The sequence below is a fragment of the Lissotriton helveticus genome, chromosome 4_1, assembly GCF_964261635.1.
Source record: "Lissotriton helveticus chromosome 4_1, aLisHel1.1, whole genome shotgun sequence".
NCBI lineage: Eukaryota > Metazoa > Chordata > Amphibia > Caudata > Salamandridae > Lissotriton > Lissotriton helveticus.
The window spans coordinates 957,769,659-957,777,236 of record NC_136063.1 but is presented as its reverse complement, the minus strand read 5'-3'; positions in this window follow the sequence as shown (position 1 = coordinate 957,777,236).

The window sequence follows — 7,578 nt, the reverse complement described above, 5'->3', positions numbered from 1 at the left end:
GTCAGGAAGAAGAGCTGTTGTGCCACCAGGAGGGACTGCAACTTTGCTGCCTGCATTGCTGTGTTGGCCTGCTGCCTGCAGCTTCTTGATTGGGAGTGAGAGGACTGGTCTTTACTCTCTACATCCAAGGGCTTGTTTGGGCTTGCCTCCTGTTGTTGAAATCTTAGGGACTGCAAAGACTTCATCTGCATCTTGCTACCAGCACCTGGGCTCCTCTGCTGTGAGTCCTGCTGATAAGTGGTGCCGAATCCAGCCCTGAGCCCTTGGAAGTGAGTGTTTGTGCTGCAACCCAAGAAATTGACTCATCGACTCCAAAGATTAATTTGGGAACCGTTACTTTCCTGAGAAATCGATGCATGGCTGCTGCCTGCACCAAAGCTATGGTCACTGCTCGCTGAGATCACACTGCATTGACTTTGACTTACCACATAGCCTCAAATTTGCCGACACATCGCCACTGTCTGCACCAAAGCCATGTTCACTGCTCTCAGAGGAGTGCACGATGCAACAACCTCGACTTACAACTCAGCCTCGACTTTGCTGCAGCACCTCCGAAGTACTGGTGCTACGTGAGTCTCGGACACCGCATCACCGACATCGGTAGTGCACCATCCCGACTCAGATGCATTCCCGGCCCAGCGTGGCTTCGAACCGACCCATTGCCTTCAGTCCAGTGGTTCGACTTCAGCACTGCAGAACCAACTCTCTTGACATCAACACATCATTGACACCACACCGCCTTCAGGAACCGAGGCCTTGCACCATTAACTGACGTATCACCTCCACTGTGCACCGCATAGTCCGCGAGCGCTGACGCCTCAATGACTTTGCACCACCTTCAGGAACGAATGCATCACCTTCATCCACGATTTCTACCTCCTCTGCGCACTGCATCAGCTACGATTTCTGACGCATCCATGGTACTACTAGCGGGTCTGTGTGACTCCTGTATCTTGCCCCCACTCTGTCACGGTACGACTGAACTTCTGGGTTTGTCGCTGGTCAATCTCGACTAGATAGTCCTAATTGGAGCTATGGACTTCTAAGCACTGCATTTTCATTCAATCTTGCAAAATTCAAATTGTGACTTGTGTATGTTGGAGTTTTGTTGTTTTGGTCTTGTTCTACTCAGATAAATATTGGCTATTTTTCTAAACTGCTGTGGAGTACTTTTGAGGCGTTTTCACTGTGTTAATGTGTGTGTGTGTGTTTGTGTCTGCCCACATACTTTATACATTGCCTCTTTAGTTTATGCTGACTGCTATGTGCCATGCTACCACAGGGTAAGCATGGGTAAATATTTAGGGGCTATTTACTAGGAAACTGTCGGACGGTGGCGTTAAACCAAGAAGGGTAAAGCTGCGCTCAAAAAGTTTCCAAATGCAGGGATGCGCCATATTCAAAAGAATACAGTGCACCCATGCCTTTCCCTTAGAGCTAGCGGTAAATGTAGGAGCCTAGCGTCAACGCAGGCACTTTGCACCATTGTGTAAGGGTGCCTACGTTGCAGAAAAAGATTGTTTATGTGCAGGAAGGTGTTCTTTCCTGCACATAAACAATCAGTAATGGCGTTTTGTAACTTCTATGTGTGCTGCATAATGCAGCAGACATAGAAGTTGCAACAATCATGTTGCTGTTTCTATGTGTGCTGCACAATACAGCACACATAGAAACAGAAAAAATAGTAAAAAAAAAGCATTTCCCCTCGTTTCACCATGTTAGACCAGGTTTTCCCTGGTCTTAATTTTGGCGCTGCCTCACATTTACGCCACCCTTGTAAATATAAGGCAGCGTCTAAATGAATGGGTGTTTTGGCAGAACGCCCACTGCAACACCCATTGCACGCACCTTTCACACTAAGTGTAGATCAAAGGGGGTCTTGTTTACAAGGTGGCGTTAAGTCACGTTAATTGGCTTAACGTCGCCTTGTGAATAAGACGAAGCCCCTATCACCACAGGAACGTAGGAAAAAGTAATGCTCCTGTGGCGATAGCAGCTTGTACATATGCCCCTTAGTATGTACTACACTTGCCCCGACTAGAGTGATGGTCCCTACTTGGACAGGGGGCATACCTCTGCCAACTAGAGACCACATTTCTAACAGTGGGATTGTGGGATCTCTAGTTTAATCTGTATTAATTCTTCCCCCTGGGAGATATCAGTACCTAGTGTACTTGTATATCCGGGGCTACAGAGTTGACAGAAATTGCAGGTATAATCCTGAGGTTCTGCTGGTGAATGAGGAATTAGTGGGCTATCAGTAATTCTGGGTTTGACTCTCCCAGTAATTCCTCATTTTACTCCAGATTTTGACTGCTTCCAGCAGCTGAAATCTCTTTATGAAGCACCACAGATTTGCCGGGTAGAGATCTCGTCTTTCTTACAGTTTCAACGGGGTCAGTAACTACTGTCATTGCCCAATCAGAATTAAAAAGAAACCTCATAATGTGGTCTCAAGTGTCTATGATTCAAAGCCTATATTAATTTACCTAATTTATGAAACTCTGCTTTTGTGAATTCTCACTAACCAATGTACCCTTTTTGGAAGCTGTCTTTTTGCATTAAATGTCTATAACTTTCAATAACGTTGCTGCAAAATCGTGACATTCAAAAAACCACAACTGAGTAGGCTGCTTTGATATCTTTTTTAACATGTAGCTGCTCTGTAAATCGATAGTTAGGTCTGGCTACAGACAGCCTTAGCTGTTGGTCATGACCTAATGTCAAGACTACCCATACCACACAGCTCAAAACAACCCATACCACAAAACGTACCAAAAACAATGAGAAGGGGGTTTAAGTCAACCCACTTTAGCTATAAGCTTACTTGGGTGAGCCCCCTTACTGCATTGGCTTGATGGGTTGTCCATCAGGATTTAGATCAACCCATTGTACTTCTCAGATGTTTACAGTGCGCCGAAAACTAGCCCTTTTCCATCATCCTTCCAATAGCACAGTGAGTAGCTAATAACGACAACCTCTGTTCCTCTCAAACCTCCCTGCCATCGCACATATTGGAGGCAAGAAAATGCAAGAAGTAAACGTTAATGGCCATTAGAACATTGGAATGATGGGGAGTCCATTGAAAATAATGAAGTGCTCCGGGCTTCCAATGGCCGGTTGATGCCCAGAGCTCCAACATTCCAATGTTTGTTCATAGTTGTTGCTGTGAACAAAGGCCTCACGAGGGATTTCAACCCCCTCGGGGTTCGTGAGACCTTTGTTTTAGAAATTAGATCATTCTGTCCTATGGGGTGGAATGTTCTAATAGCCTTAGAGCCCTCCGTACTGGCCATTAAAGGCCCGCTCCCCTGTTAAAGGCCCTTGCCGAATGCTGGAGCGGGCCTTTAATGGCTGGTAGAGTCTGCTACTGCAGGCTCTTAGGCTAAATCAATAATTTTAACAAGAATACAGATATTTTCAGAGTTCTGTGTTGTATGGCTATGAGTTAAAAATAATATGGTGTATCAAAAAAAAGAGTGCAGAACCACATGAATTGATCCCTATTAAAAAATACTTTCACAGGTAGAGCACACATTAGCTGCTGCAGCCTCCATTTGGGCAGCTTTCTGTGCAGGGCCGTTTTAAACCCATATCCTGGCTTCTTTCCTCCTTGTCTAGCGCCGCACACCATGATGGCATGGTGATGAGTGGAAAGGGCCAAGTTAAAGGCAGGGTGGGCCATACATCTGTGCTGCTGTGGTATGGAATAGATGCATCACATGACTGTGCTGCAACCTGCAGCACTAGGATGTGAGAAACATTGCTCCTCCGCCTGTGACCATTAAAAACGGCACACGTTTCTGGATTGTGCAGCTTGAGCCCCTCCTAAGGCTTTCTTCTGTCTGACTCATGATGGTATTGCTGAAGAGAGGAACAAAGTGACCCATTCTCTCCGAATTCTTGATGTGACAGGGAATTGCTGATAACCGGTCAGATTCTGGCATTCACTGTTGAAACATGCATTGCAGTATTTCTGCACTTTCTGGGTCTCATCTGGAACATGCTAAAAAGCTGCAATAAAACCCAATCAACTCACAATTTCACAAACCCCTAACATACTACTGTGTACTGTGTAAGCCCTGCAATTTGCATGTCATGTGACCATTTTGAAACCCACTCACCAAACATCACCTCCTGAGACGAAAGACTTCTTTCTAGCTCTGGGATTCATTTTCTTTGCTAGCTTAATCACTTATTGAAAACTCTGTCACAGCTTCTATTTGGATTGAGTCTAGTGGGCGCTGAACTCCTGGGATATCACTTATGTTTGCCACTATTTCTCCAAAGAATTCCTGCACCATAGGGCAGATCACCACATATGCATCATATTACTTCATTTTCGAGAGCCTTTCCAACTCCCACAGATAGAGCATAGGCCACCAGGGGTAAAGTACCACTAAATTAATTTGTAGGCATTCTCCTTGTGCTGGATGCATATAGAAGACTTGGCTGCTTTGCCAACATTTTGACTCAAGTCTCTTTGGAAGCAGGTCTTTCAAGATCCCCTTTCCAGCCTGCTGTGCCTTTAAGTGTTTTTTCTGTTTGAAAGTTATGTATGTCTATATATAGTAACAATGTCCCTTTCTTAAGTACTTTGTATTGAAGAAGAGACCGTTCTCTGTTTGCTTGTCTTGAACTTGTCCATCACCTAGATAGGGCAAAAAATGGCTTAATCTAAAGATATTGCTCGGTAGAAGGCGGGGTTGTTCTGCAGATGACTTCTATCTAGCATTATCACATCTACATATAAGTCGCTCAATCTCATGGGAGTCTCGTCATTCCATCTTTGAAATCCCGGATCAGAGAACCCCGGAGGGAAGTCTGGGTTGTAGGTAATCGGTGTCATGAAACATGGCTGTGTTCTTTTTCCTTGTAAGAATGTCACAAAAGTCAAGTAACACTGCAATCCAGGTAAGGGTTTCATCTTCAAAGGGCCTGTATTTGTGGGGCGGCCGATGTGACAAAGGACTAGGATTACTTGACTGCCACCTATGATGGGGGTTGTGGTGCCCGTCAAGTGTGGGGCACAGCTGGGCTGCATATATTAAGTTTCCGCATTAGGAAGTCCCACCCAACCTGCTCGCTTTTTGCATAATGTTGATCGCAGCACTCTTGGAACTTTATTTCATCAGATAAGCAATAGAAGTCTGCTTTGAATCTGAGTAATCGTTGTATTAGAGAGTCTAAGTAACCTCAAGTGGAGTTGGAGGAATAAAGTTTAATTTAATACTGCCCCCCAGCCCAGTCAAGTTATCTCCTGCTTCAATCACCTGTATGGGTCTTTATACAAGACTTCTAATAAAGGCAGTGTATTGTAGTTCTTTGCTTCCTTCGTCAGGCAGACCACCCAGATACTGAATGGAGTTTTCGTTTCATTGAACACTATGTAGTGTATTATGCCTTTGCTTCTGTCCTCTGAGTCTGAAATCTCCATTGTGGCTGATTTTGAGTAATTTACTTTGAATCCCGTTACCTCTGCAAGTGAGTAAAATACCTTTTTAGTATACATTATTAACCTAAGACATAAATATGTAATATTCCCCTTTACAAAAGCAAAAGTAAAATATAGTTATAAAAAAAGAGCTAACAGTTGTAGAAAAAGCTTGCATCAATGGATGGTTTAACTGATGTCTCTGCCTAACTTATTTGAGATAAAAAATAAGTTCGATGAAGAAATTTCATAAGGTTACCGATAAAGGGATTGCTGTGAGCATTAAAACAAAAGTTGACAGCCCCTTCTTTTGCCCTTAATTTTAATTCTCTAAAATATTTCTGTATGTACTTCTTCCGCATGACTGTATGTCGGAATTACGCATGCGTTTAGAACACATGCCTTTTTAATGCCGTCATTAGTACGAACGCGTCGTAACAACGCGTTTGTTTTGCACCCAAGTCAGTACAACAACTTGCCCATGGGGGCGCTGGAGTTTGAATTAGTATAATTTACTAATCCAACTCCAGTCTGCTCATCAGTAGGGAAGGTGCTGGATTTTAAATCCAATACCTCTGCACCAATGCGCCCCCCTAAGGCAAGTTGTTGTAACGACTTGCGTGCTAACCGAATGCATGTTAATGACACGCTCGTTCAATTTCCGGTGCTGTAAAGGCACAGTGTGATTCCGGCATCGTGCTAAAGATTGTTTCCCCTTCCGCATATCCAATAGTTCGGGCACAGACAAAGTATATGACCTATTGACTTATCCTTACTCACACAGCCTACATCCAAAGGATCCAGAGCAGATAGTATCCATGATCCTTAAAATTGGGAGATTGGGATATACAATTATATAAATCTTAAAAATTTCATTTCTACATAACCTTCCAAATTTGAAGTTATAGACGGTTGTCTTACAGTGGTGTAGCAGTCTAGAACCAATTCTACATGCTTGTATTTTATAGATACTTCAAAGTCTTTCTTTCGACGGCTGACCAATAGAGAGCTCTTTATTTGTCTCTTCCAAATACCTTTGGGCATTGCACTGAGAATGGTTAATTGTGTTTGTTTTATACTTCCATTAAGTTCTTTAATGACAAAAGATTCAGACCCCCCTTTGTATCTGTGTTTGTATTAAGATCATCAAAATTGAACCACTTGAGGGAGTCAGTTTTGGCTCTGTTGCAGGCACAGGCATAATTTTTACATATGGAGTGCTCGGAATGATGGAATATATATTCAAGACGTAACATACTTTGAGGGATTGCCAGATAAAGATTGACCAAAAAATGGTATTGCTTGCATGTATATGATGTTCATCACCATAATTATTTTTTAGTTAAATATGTGATTTGTACAACTGTGATGGTGTTACTTTTGCATTAAAAACTTTGATTGCCAGATCAATTGCCCTTCCTTCAAAGATCCTTGTGAACCTTTTGATAGCGTTGAATACTACTTCAAATTTCTGTGACTTTGTTTGAATGTGAGATCTCCATTTTAGTTTATCATCAATGTTCACACCAAGGTACTCAAAGTTTTCTACTTTGTCAATTTGTTCCGAGCGGATTTTCCATATTTTTTGCTTATTGTGTTTCCCGAAACACATTTCTTTTGTTTTTGTTTGATTGACCAAGAAAAATTATTAATGCTAAATTCATGGAGTCTTAATCATTGGGTTTGAAGGCCTCCGACTGTTCGTGAGAAGATTACAATTTGCATAGGCTAGATGTGTTATTGGTAGTGTCCCTAACTTTGGTGGTTTACCATCAGCACGTTCCAGATGGATATGGAGATCTGAAACATAAAGGGAAAAAAAGAGAGGTGTCAATATGCATCCCTGTTTTAGTACATTCTGGGTATGGATTTTTGTTGAGAGAAAATGTGTTTGAAAATTTGATCTGTAACTATGAATCTTCATAAAAAGCTTTAATAAAGTGAAAAAGAGAGTGATCGATTTCACAGTTTAGCAGCTTGGACCACAAGAGAGGGCAGTTTACCTTGTCAAAGGCTGGACCATAGTTGATGTAACAGACAAACAATAAATGCTGCCTGTCTATTGCATTCTGAGCTACAATTGTTAGGGTAGCAATATTATCAATGCTGGAGCATCCGGGGCGATAACCAGATTGATGGAAGGT